Source organism: Triticum aestivum, chromosome 4D, assembly GCF_018294505.1.
Source record: "Triticum aestivum cultivar Chinese Spring chromosome 4D, IWGSC CS RefSeq v2.1, whole genome shotgun sequence".
NCBI lineage: Eukaryota > Viridiplantae > Streptophyta > Magnoliopsida > Poales > Poaceae > Triticum > Triticum aestivum.
Window position 1 is genome coordinate 85,734,602 of NC_057805.1, and position 13,582 is coordinate 85,748,183.

The following is a 13,582-nucleotide window of genomic DNA, read 5'->3' on the forward strand; positions in this document are numbered from 1 at the left end:
GTGGGCCAGCCCAATAACGGCATGTTTAATAAAGGCCCATTTACGGCCCGAAGCCAGATCTGGCCCGTTAATTGTTCGTTGAATATTTGGGCCCAATTACGGCCCAGTGACTTTCGGCCTGTTAGAGGCCCGATGTAGACATGGGCCCATTTCAGCCCAATGTGTCTTTCCGCCTGGGAATGGCCAGTGCTGCCCATGGGCCACATATGGTCCGACGCGACATCCGGCCCACTAACGGCCCATGATAAAGGTGGCAATAGTTCAACCCAACGTGACTTTGGGCCTGTTAAAGGTCTGTCGTATAATTCAGCCCGTTGATGCCTGTACTAAGCTTTCGGCCTGTTAAAGGCCCATGATATCAGTGGGCCAACTAAGGCCCGAGATATGTTTCGGCCCGGTAACGGCCCGTCATATAACTGGGCCAAAAAAGGCCCGGTCTACATTTCAGCCTGCTAAAGGCCCGTCGACGACTAGTGAAAATTGAGGCCCAACATGCATTTCGGCCTGCTAAAGGCCCATGGTTTCTTCTGGGCCGTAACAGGCCAGCAGAATATTCAGCCTGTTAATGGCCCAACGCTACATGGGCCAAACTAAGCGCTGGGTCCACAAAAGGCCCAGCTAAAATTTGGGCCGAATATAGGCCGGAGTAAGTTGTGGGCCTAGCGCAAAGTGTGAAGGCCCAATGGCCATTTAGGCCCAAGAAAGATGCAGGCCGGCCCAATTGTAGCCCGTTAAAAACCAGGCCCGTTAGAGGCGAATGTTTCGGCCCGGTTGACTACATCAGATTTTTTTTTCAGATAGCGAATGATGGGAGTAACTAGTAGGAATTAAGAACAAACCTACTCTATACAATAAAGATTTACGGCATAGTAACTTAGAATAAACCTACACTATACAATAAAGGATTTATGGTATATTACATCCACTGGGCATTGAAGTTCGCCACCAGTGATCATAAAGCGCAACGAAGAAGCAGATTACAAAAACTGGGCACCATTGCAGCGTAACAAAATAATACTAAACCGAGACCACTTCCAAGACAGTTCAAGAAAGGTTAGCCTTGCGCGGGAACTGCTGCGCAAGCTGCTGAGCAAGGCTGTGAGACCGGCCTAGCATGTCGGTCATAGCTTCCAGGTGTAACTGCTTAGCAATGAGGTTCTCATTGGTGTTCTCCGCAATCTTTCTTAGAGATAGGACTTCAAGTCGAAGTTGAGTTGCAGAATGCCTTTCTGCTAGAACTTGGGACTGAAGAAGTCGAACTGATTCAGACAGCGAATTCTCTGAGCTTGTCTGACTGCTAGTCTCAAGTAACTTGAACACTGCATCAAGACATGACTTTGGGGTTGTCTCGCTATCTTCAAGATGTTTTGCCTTCTTTGCTGCAATATATGTTGGGTTTGTCTCACAGCCTTCAGCAGACTTGTGCATGCCATTAGGCATATCAGCCTGAAACAAGCAGAGAGATGACATGTTTTGCACGTGTATAAACAAAGATGATAACTGTGCTGTCAATCCCATCCAATTTCAAATTAGAAAATAAAGAGTAAGTTCAAAATATCAATATCATAATTTGGCATTGTTCATAATGCGGGGAGCTTCACCACACTACTGGATTACCATGTCAACATAACAAGCATAGATGAAGGGCAAAGACAATCATTGTATCTATTTTGGTTAATGTGCATGGCATGTTGTTCATATCATCAGCCACATTAGTAAGATAAAACAGGAGATGACAAGGTGCAAATGTGGGCTGCTTCACCACACACCGGATTATAGATCCACAAAAACAAGCATACATATAGGGAGTATTGAGTAATGTGCATGGTATGAATAAGGAATTTGGTTTTACAAGTAAAACTTGGAACTTACGGTTCTTGCGAACATGCATTTTGATAGAAATAGCAAACTAAACAGCAGTAAACGATAGGGAGTATGAGCAAATTAAACAGCAGTTGGGGATAAAGGCTTTAGAAGGACTGACTTACATTAACAATTAACACCGGCTTTATAATGCCCTTCTCCATGTCAAGGGAAGGATAACTCAAGAATTTCAGTACATAATCTTCTTCATAAGCATTGCCTGTACTCTACATTTTGTAGAGAGTAATTATAGATATGATAATACTAGAAGGGATAGAGGATAATGAAGATAAGATGCAGATTGATGCTACATAATCAACTACCAATCCCTGGAAGTACAAGCGTTACAGGACAAAATGTACTGACAAGAGCAATGGGCTACACTTCTGCACTGGCGTTGTCTGTGTATTCAACTTTTTGGTAAGATTAAATATATATCTGATATTTTTAGTAAATGGTGGGCGAGGGAGATAATATGCAGAATGCTACACAATGAACCAATCCCTCTTCCCATGATACAAGAGTGTTTTGAACACTGGTGTACTGTACAAAACGTTCTTATATTATGGGACGGAGGGAGTAGTTGTTAATGTAAGTACAGTGATAGACGACGTTCAGTCCTTACAAGAGGACTGCGGAGCTAAACCTCTTCAAAAGCATTGGGTTGATTCTAAATTTATGTAAGAGTCCATACGGATCTTATAATGTCCACCAAATGGACGATAACGAGGCTAACATGTGCAGTGATGCTACATAATCAAATAGCTATGAAAGTAAGTACGGTCATACAGGGCAAGAGGTACTCACAAGAGCAATGCAGTCCGCAGTATAGTTGCGAGATTTTGTGGTCCCTTGAGAATGAATGTTCTTCTGCTAACAGTTTTCGTACAAGTGAGACGTTAAGGAAAATGCAGAAATGTAGTTCAAATTGTGATGTGATATCATAGACAGTACCTTACGTTGTAGATGATACCAATGTGTAACAAGATTATTCCAGTCACTGTCTGATAAATGTAGCACCGAAGACTTTACAGAAATTTCGTTTAGAGGCTTTCCATCGAAGTGCGCTTGCCTCTGGTAGGAACGATACTTCATCAACGAGTGCTTGAAAAGCGCAACCAACCCTTGCTCGTCTTGACAATCCAGTTTGGTCCTCGCCTATTTAAAAGAATGAAATCTTGTGTCTTCTGTCAGCAGAAACATATACAGTAATTACCATGAATAACATTAGTACATTTTTTATGCGTAAGTTGCAGAGGAAGACTGGAAATTGTTCTGTGTCTGCGGTATAATCTTTCCATGAAGGAAAGATGCGCACAAAGTTCCGGACAACAATATAAGCTTCGTCTTCTAAACTGGGAAGAAATGGAACAGGGGTCCTATTTGCTGTAATTGGGGCTCTCTCTGGTTCGAAAAGGGATTTGGCAACTGGATTTGGTGTAGTCTTTGCTGGAATGGGGGTTTTGTGTCGTAGAGCTGGTGCTATGTCAACTGTCATCATCATACTGTTTGCTGCAGTTGGGGTCTGCTGAGTTGGGGCATCAGAAATGACCAGTGTAGCAGGGCTAGAGTCTGCTAGAGTTGGGGTGTTTTGTGGGTCAGGTGATATTGCAACTACACCTAATGGGCTATTTGATTTATCAGGTGTCACTACCTTTTCCAAATACTTTGCTCGTGCTCCTGCGCGACCAACAATCGCCCTCTTCCTTTTGAACGTCTGATACACAAGAACAACATTTGAATGGATAAATATGGTATGATGACAGATGGAATATGTACTAAAAATGGATAGGCAGGACGTACTCACAGACACGATGTGTAAACTAAGCTAATGGTAGTGCAACAAAGTAGAAGCAATGCAAAGCATCAGTTGCAAGATATGTGCGACCAATATAACCTTGGAAAGTTAGAGCAAGCACCTTGATGGGTGAATACGATAGGGCATCTGCCTCTGACTCCTCCACTAGGGAGCTACATTGACTTAGGTCTCCCTCTAGCTCAGAATCACTGTTAGGATCATATTCTGAGCATGAATCTGTAGGTGGAGAGCGTTTGCATTGCATTGCATCCAGACTTGATTTCAGTCCCTTAATGCCAAGTTTGACAGCCATGGCATTGTTCCGCTTTATTCTTTTCATGCGCGCAAGCTCATAATCATTATGATGCTGTTCAGAATTTGAGATTCATGAAAACATAAAAAGTAGTCAGATTATCTATGGAATGCATTGCGGATTCAACTCGAAGAGTGTCTCCCTATAAACCCCTGCATATGCAAAGTTCACCCCCCCAACCGTGCTGACCAGACCACACACAGAAATACAAACCTCTTATGTCTCTATAACAGGCAGACACACATTTCAAAACTGAAGTAGGAACATTAGAATCATATCAAATTCGTATTTGAACAAATAAACTAAGGAATTATGAGTGGCATAATGTTTAGCTTCAAGGGTGGAGTGCTGGTAGTGCGACACAAAGCAAGTAGGCAGATTGTATTCCATGTAAAAGATTGTAGTCTATGTAAAAGCTGGAAATGACACTTTCTTTCTATACAATGCAGTGTTCGTTGCCCACACATGATGGAAGAGATCACATAGAGAAATACTATTCACTCATGTCTACGGTTCCTGTGAGGCCGGTAACCCGGCAAGGGGTTTTCGTCAGTTGGAGATGTGTCTTTGCAGTAAAACCAAGTTTGGTTCCACTCCTTGGGGTGACTGTGAAGCTTGGCATGATGGAAGCTGACTTCCTTCCTTTTTTGAACCGCCATTCCGCCAAGTTCAGTATTGGGTCCATCTGTGAACTCTGTGCGATGGTTTAAGTGGAAGAAATCTCTAAACAACTCAACTGTGGGCTCTTCTTGAAGGTAAGCCTCACAAAACACTTGGAAATGGCAGATGTTGGATACAGAGTTTGGACCGATGTCCTGTGGGTGAAGCTGGAAACCGGCAAGTACGTCTCGGAAGAATTTATAACCGGGAGGGCTAAAACCTCGACCCAGATGGTCAACAAAAACCACTACTTCTCCGTCCTTGGGTTCAGGAGGATTTTCTGGACCAGGGGCCCTCCAGTGGATGACCTCTTTCTTGGCTAAGGCACCAGTTGCGACACATCTGCTCAACTGTTCTTCAGTGACTCGGGAAGGAGCCCAGTTGCACTCTTGTTTGGCCATTTCAATGACAAGCTGAAACATAATTATTGCCGGTTTAAGATTCACAATTGACAAGTATGAAGCGATGCGAGGATGTGTGCATATTGTTAAACCGGGGTTTGTTATTGGTAAACCGGAGTTTGACAATGGAGACAGTACAATGACGAATGCATTGGCGGTTCAACAGGGGACTAATGGTATCTACTGGGTCATCATTTTTCTACGGGATTAAACCGCCTAATTTGGTAGTGAAGATACAAGTCTAAAGATGCGTAAGTGAAGGTAAAACAAGTTTTACAGCTTGGCATGGTAATTTCAGATCTGCCGTGCGTTGGAAAATCAAAATATATTGTGACCTAATTTCAAGTGCTCGAAGAGTTCAGCAAGTTCAGATGAGTTTTATATAAGGCAGATGCCCTAAAAAGGAGTTTAAACTACAAGGGCACTGGAAAATATCAGATCTAACTAGTCATTGGTATTACTAAAGAGGAACAAGGAAGAACAGTTCCAAGAGCTTCGAAGAACTACGAAGAACACTGAACCCTAATGGTGGATCTAGAGTGAGGAGAAGAGGAACTTACTGGTGCTGAGGAAGCAGCGGAAGATCGCCGCGTTTCTCTGGTTCGGTCAGGTTGATGCAGCGGCCGTCGTTGAGGCAAAGGCGAAGGTCGACGGCGGCGGCAGAGCTCAAGGGTTGGTTGGCACGAGGAAGAAGAAGATGCGAAGAGGCACGGGGGGAAAGTGAAAAGGACCCCTCGACTGTATTTATAAGGTGAATGGATAAGTGGCAGGCGCGAGAATCGAGGGCCCGAAAAATGGGATATGTGACAGCTCTATTGCCTCGATTGTCGGAGGCCCATTAATAAAGGTGGGTTATGCGCAGTTCTTAATAACAGATGACGTCATGGCGATTTATCATGGTCCTGGAAAGTGACGTCATGGCGGTTTACAAGATTTCTGTGAAGATAATGATGCGTTGAGGATTGACATGAACTAGTTCAAATCAATCTGGGGCCTAATGTTGGGGATATTACTACTGGGCGTAAACCGGCCAGGAGAGGCCGGGTTAACCCCATAATGGTTCACTATATCTAAAGCCCATGAAGACAAAGACGGTGACGATTTATGAAGGCCCAGGGCCCAAAGCTGGTTTAAGGCCTGTAGACATAAACCGGCATTTATATGTAAACTTGTGTTGTAAGATAGAAAGAGCAGAGACCGAGCCAGACACGTTTATGAGCCGGCCTCGGGATTCTGTAAACCGACGGGCGTCAACCCATGTATATAAGGGGACAACCCGGCGGCGGTTTAGGACAACAGACAACAACTCGAGACTCAGGCAAAGCGTATTCGCTCCCTGGTCATCGAAACCCTAGCAATTCCACAACAACTGGATTAGGATTTTACCTTCACCGCAAGGGGCCGAACCAGTATAAACTCTCTGCGTCCCTTGGCCGCTTTAACCCCTTTAAGCTAACCCGTAGAGATGGCTCCACGACTAAGTCCTTTCCTTAGGACATCTGCCGTGACAAAACCACGACAGTTCCAGTATTTTGAAATAGGGTGGTCCACCCTAAAAGAATATTGACAACAAATATGGCAAGGCAAGCATAGATGTAGTGAATCAATCATTTACTTGTGAGCTTACTAGGACAAGTATGCAGAATTGTAACTGTAGTAAGAGACCGTCCAAAATCTGAATCAAGAAGTTTGTCTAGCACTTATTGTTTGCAACTAATTGACGTGAATAATTGGATATCATATCGAATGAGTGAGAAAGACAAGTAAAATTGTCAACAAACCTGGCCTGCAGTAGTAATCTGGGTCAATGTCACTACGACCAACAATCCAAAGTGACTAGTGACTGTTCCTAGGGCCGGAATTTTGAAACCCTGTGAACTTTATAGGTACTAAAGATTACTGAAATACATCTGAACCATTAAGTGTAGGTAGCACTCAGCACACAACAAACCCTAATGACAGTCCTGCCTAATGAGTAATGAATCAATTAGAAAATGGGTGATGAGGAGTGGCTGCTGAGTGTTGAGGACGTATCTCAGGATAAATCGGGTTGGCTTAGTGGGTGCTGCATGCCTGAGCCCTGAACGGACTGGGAAGGTAGGCACGGCGGCGCGCCCGAGCAGCAGTGACGCTGTTGGGCGAGCGGCTCCTGACCTCCTGTTAGGCCGGCGTCTCCTCCTAGAGTCATGCCGTCCGGGGACGGCAAGTCGCCAGCGAGGCAGGCGGCTGGGGGCGAGTAGAGATCGGAAGCGCGCAGCAGAACAGAGGGGAATCGGGGCCTGGGCCGACCCAAAATCCCAGGGTGGGCCGCGGCCCACCGTGGGCACCCTGTAGAGATACACACCTGAGCGGTGAACATGCATTTTCAAAACTAAATTAGGAACATTTAGCTGACCAATTAAACGACTCTGTTTTAATAATATCATATTCGTATTTGAACAACTAAGCTTGTTTAGCTTGATGGGTGGAGCAGTGCTATTATGACACGAAGCACGTATGCTGATCGTATAGTGATCATAAAAGGGGGAAACCCTAAGCATTTTTTGAGCAAAAGAGGGTTTCCCCTCTGATTTCTATTAAAGAAACCACCACGGAACCAACATGATCAATTAAACCCTAAGCATGATCAATTAAACCCTATTATGACTGTGCCATGGCAGATTTAAAGCTGCAAACCGGAGAAATGCTATTTAGCATCCATTGTTTGCTTCGAACTAAGAACTAAATTCTAAGAGCTGAAAAGAAAGTACAGTAACCAAGTTACGATCTATTTTTTAGTTGAGATCAAAAAGTTGAGGAGATATGAAGTACCACCTCTCTTGTGGCGCCGTGTAGGCATCGGGGGTGCGATGGCTGTCGGTGGCGTTGAAGCAGATCTGCGACGGTAGACGGGTGCATCGGGGGATAAGTTCCGTTGCGGTGGAAGAGAAGGTCGTGTGAGCGGCCCCAGCAAAGAGGACGACGGCGCCGATGAAGCGAGAGGACGCGATGCAAGGCTCTTGGTCTGTTGCCGTAGATGAGAAACGTCCATCTCTAGCAGCGGACGACATAGTCTTGGTAGGCGCTCTGGCATGGTGGAGGACGGTGGCGATGGATGGGGTGGAGGACGGCGACGATGGATGGGGTGGCGGACGGAGGAGGCTGGTGTGGGGATGGTGTTCTAGCACGGATGGTGTAAGAATGGGAAAATGGAGGGAGAGGTACGGGGAACCGTGTTTTTGGGACGCGCCTGTCTGAAATATGGGAAAGTTATGAACTTAGCCTCCGTTTAAAATTTGGATGTCTCATCGGTTGGGGATAGGACGGTAATCTCGCATCTCGCCAATATTTGCCCAGAGCGATTTCAGGCGAGGAGAGGGTGTTTTGGCGCCCATGGTTGGCGCCCATGGTGTATGAACGGGGCTGACAGGTAGGGCGGTTGTGTCACGTCTAAGTGAAGTTACAAACATGCCCCTATTGAAAATATTTGCCTACATCGATTTCGGCCGAGTTGAGTTTGTTTTGCCGCCCACCGTGTACGAATGGGGAAATGGAGGGAGAAACAGAGGTCTTTCGGACGAGCTTGAATCAAATGTGTTTTGCCGCCCATGTTTGGCGCCCACCGTGTCGGAATGGGCTCAGAGGCGGTCGTGTCACGTCTAATTGAAGTTACTAACCTACCCCCATTGAGAGTAGTGGAAACCGGGCCGATGGATTATCCGTGTAAGGGGTAGACAGTAATTTCCATCTCCCAAACACTTGGCTTCGGACAGTCGACGTGGGAGTGGACATTTTGCCGCTTCTTTCGAATTTTGGGACAATAAGCATCCACATTTACCCTGGCAACTAAATTTGAATCCATATTGTATTCCTATACGAACCTTTATAAATCATTCTATGTGTTTTTATATATCTTCAAAAGCACGACAAAGATGTATTCCACTGTCATATATGAATATGATTTACAAATGCCGATACTCGAATTCAGAAGCTAGAATCCAGTTTAAGGTGAATTCGAATATTTGGAACACTTTATGTCCAACTCAAACGTCACACGCAGCATAATGTGTACTCCCATTTAGATATGTACACAAGCGATATATCAAGATTCAAATACCGAGTCAATCAACCAAGAATATGCAAAACTAACGGACATATAAACACTTATAGATATGGATCAATAATATCAACTAACATACATAATCCAGGCCGCTGTACTTTTTTTGCTAGAAGAGCATCCTTTTTTTAGCAAAGCTAGTACAACATCTTGGCCCTTTCCGATGCGTGCCACTTATGGTCCATCTATACTACTATTATTGTTGAATGCACATTCAGCCCGATTGGCATATTTGTAGGTCTGGCACAACAATCAAAATGAAATGTCTCCGAGTCCTATCAATTAATACAGACTTGTGCTCAAATAAAATTACAAACCAAAAAACAAAAAACAATTATTACATGATCTCTAAAACAAATGGTTTGATCGATTACATGAACAAACAACACAAAGGTTATTCAACGATGGAAAAAACATTCCTATGATTTACCAAGTGGGAATTTAATTTCCTTTCTTTCCTTCAGGACCTTAACAATGTGGTCAGTCTCAGCTTACCGGGTAAACAAGGAAGTTTTTGAAAACATACCTGTTGTGCCAACAGAGTTTCAGTTGGATCCTGCAAACTTGAATGTTAGCAATCAATAAATAAAGTTTTGCAAGAGCCATAAGAAACTAACATCAAACTAGTAAAACTAACCAGTTTTGGCAACGCATTTAATTACACATGAACTAGTAAAACTAACAAGTTCTTGGCAACGTATTAAAGTAACAAGTCAGCACCGTTTACCAGCAACACAGACATCTATAAATTTCTTTGATGTAAGCAAAATGATTCCAACACATATATAAGTTAAAAAGACGGTGTCCCTCATATAAACCTGACAGTTGTCTATCTATGAACATGCAAACATTACTAGTGCAACAAGTGATAATAGCAAACCATTTAAACAAACAGGGTATTAGAACGTAAATTACACGTGAATTCTGTTGCACCCTAGAAGTACACATGACCAGCTATCTACGTGCTTAAGTAGCTATTTAAGTTTAGGCAAATAGGTAATTCTTAACAGTAAGTATCAAACAGATAGATAGGCGCAGTCTATAATAGGATTAATAGGCTATGGCATTCTGTAATCAGTAGCAAACTAAATTAAGCCAAGCAACATAGTTGAATAATTTTGCAATAAGTGGCTAACTAAAATTCCGAGAAGCAGGTAACTGAACTTACGCTAGCTCTTTGTACAGGCACACTGCAACTTCTTTTTTGCTTACAAGGTTCTACGAAGGAGTCCATGGCATCAATTGCTTGGATACGCAGTCCCAATACTTCTTTCTTCCCACACTACATTGGTAAGTCGAATGGTTAATCTGGTAAGATGGTGCGTGCTTGATATGTTATATGAGGACGTGTAGTCAGACTAGTTGTAGCCACACACATCACACTAGCTTTTACTGTATATTTCATGCGATTACATTTGGCATATCGAGATCTAAGCAATCCACAATAGGATGAAAAGACTGGCATCCTTCACACTATTGGCGAACTCAGTTCATAGAAACAAGCAATTCAACCATTCTGTGGGTAAATCAAAAGCGCCACTGGAATATTTTTCACTACCCCAATCATGCACGCAAAAAGGGGCGACGCCACCATAGGGGCTGGTATGGGTGGCCGCCTCGGGTGGCTGGAAAGTGTGCACCTAGTTTGAGTCGTCCAGGTTGGCCCAGGCTAGTTTTGTTCGTCCCAACGCACGAGCAGGCAATGTAAAAAATGAAGAAAAACATTCAATTTGGATGGGCCAATAACGTAAGTGCAAGGCAGGCCCTATAGCAGGCTCGCGGCCCAAACGAGTGCCTCCCATATCGATTGACAGCAGGAAAAATCCCAATTCGTTCACTCCAGCCTCCAGTCTGGTTCGCTCCTAACCTAGCCGCCGCTGGACAGGCCGACACAACACTTCCTCGCGCCCTCGCTGGAGGGCGATCGCCGGGCTTCAAGCGAATGGAAGGACAAGAATATGAAGATCCAACCCTGGGTGTAGCCTGCGTGGGAGGCAGCGGCGGCAGCACGGGCATGGCATCGAGCTTGCGCAAACGGACAGTCGCAGCTTGCAAGAGCAGCATGCGCAACGAGCAGGTACATCACATCCCTGATTATATCTAATTCAACTGTTCAATTTCTGGCACATAGTTAAACCTGACGGTGTTGTAAAACTGCTTGTATGTAGGGAATCTATGAGAAAATGAAACCAATTTCTGCTTATTTTATAACTCCCCCAATCAATACTGAACTGACTGAATCTGATGTATCTAATCAAGTTTCCGGTGCAAACATACAAGCTTATGTTGTTCTTGAGCCTGAAGTGTCTAATGAACAGACTGCTAATGAAGGATTTGATGCAAACATTTTACATGCTCCTGGTGATGAACATATAGTGTCTAATGAGGGATCTAATGCAAGCATTTTGCAAGCTCCCATTGAAGGATTTAGTGTCTAATGATGATCTACTATGCTGAGAGAGACATAGAGATTTGCAGGCATTGATGACAAGCAAATTATAGTACATTTTCATGGCTTGAGGAAACGTCGAGGCCATCTACCAGAAAGTCCCCGTATCATGACAACGTAGCATAAATACTTTTCTAATCTGTTGTTTGAAACTATTGGCATACTTGTGCAGGATAGATATATTGATATGCAGTTTGCGCACTGGTTATAGGTGCAATTACACTTCGATATTTTCAGCCAGAGAACGAATAATTCAAGCAGGTACATGCCATGTTAGTAGTCCCTGTACACCATGTTGCATTTTGTGTTTTTTGGTGCTTACATCATTTAGTGTTTTATAATCTGAACTACTTTGGATCATTAGCTGGTTTTCAAAGTGCATGTAGCTTCACATTTCTCAAGTTATGTTGATTTCCGGAGTGCAAGTGCCTTAGTATTTTTTAAGTTAAATGTTCGCCCCTGGTAACTTGAATTCGTGGATCCGCCACTGCACACAAATCATACACACATGCCAGTACGAATTAAATGAAATGCAGGGACTTACGCTAGCTCGTTGTACAGGCTCACTGCAGCTCTGCTTGCGCTTGGGATGTTCCATCTACAAGTCCATGTTACCACTTGCTTGGATGTGCAGGCCTTGTGCTCCTTGCACCCCCCTCTGCACTTTTGACACGGCGAATGGTTGATCAAATAAGAGGAATCTACCTTGCTGTTGTACCAGAGGACATATACTGACAAGGTTATACGGGTGTGCATGATGTGTACCAGATCCCGTAGCGCCGTCATGCTTCACTAAAAAATGTTTTGCTTGTTTCAGATGATATCTCCAGAAGAAATAAGAGTTAAAGTCAGAGTTGCATAGGCGTGTAAGCTAAGAGAGCAGTGAAAGGATATCCAAACATCATCGGAACAGTGCACACGGGAGTGATGTGTGGATACCTAGTTCGGGCCGGCGTTTGGGCATGCTCTCCTAGCTAGAGTGCGGGTCACTTCAGAGCCGTTGAGGGTGATGTGCTGGCACTGGCTGGCCGCGCACGGATGCAGATCTTGAGTGGCAGCGGAGTGCTACGATGCGGTGGACAAGACCGTTGGTGAAGCCCCAACGGCCTCGGGGGGCGGAGGTGCGACGATGTGCTCGGTGAAGTAGCCCCGGTGAGGTGGGAGACGGCATCGGTGAAGCGCACCTGATGCAGTGGAAGTCGGTGTCTGTGATGCACATCGGTTGCGGCGGCCGACGTTGTCGATGGACCACCAGGTGCGGTGGACGAGGGCATAGATGAGGTAGCTCCGGTGCGGTGGTGAAGCGCGACCGTCGTCTTCGTCGTCGTTGTCCAGCACAGAGGTGGGGAAAGAGACGAGACGAGGTGTGATTCGAACTTTGCTTGGGTTGACGGCGAATTAGGGATTTGAGCAATCTGGGCGCGGAAGGGGACGCTGGAGAAGGGAGATTTTGCAGGGCTGGAATTGGGGCCGCCAGATATTTCAATACGAAACATGGAAGCGCAAACTTTTTTTGTCGTCGCTTTTTTGGGGGGGAGGGGAGGGGGAGGGAGGGGGTGGGTGGCTGGGTGCTAAGCGTCCGTACGACACACGCGACCACCATGACATGACCCCGGTCTGCCTGGTGCGCCTACATTTGAGAATGCAAATGAATCTTCTTTCATTTGCAAACGAATTTGTATGTATTACCATGCCCGTGTTTTCCTTGCAAATAATTAGTCATTTGAATCGAGATACTATAAATTAATTAATCAGGAGTTATTTGAAAAAATAAATCAAAACGGTATCCACGCTAACGTGGATTAGAGTGTGTGTCACATAATTAGTTATTTGAATTAGAGTGTGCGTCACATAGCGATCGCCAATTCTAACGTGGATTTCGCATTTCACGGTATCCACGCTACTTTTTTAATAAAATTCATATATATATGATGAACACCATGGTAGTGAGAAAACTTTGGATGGATTCAAACATATGACCTACAAAATAGCACAACAATTA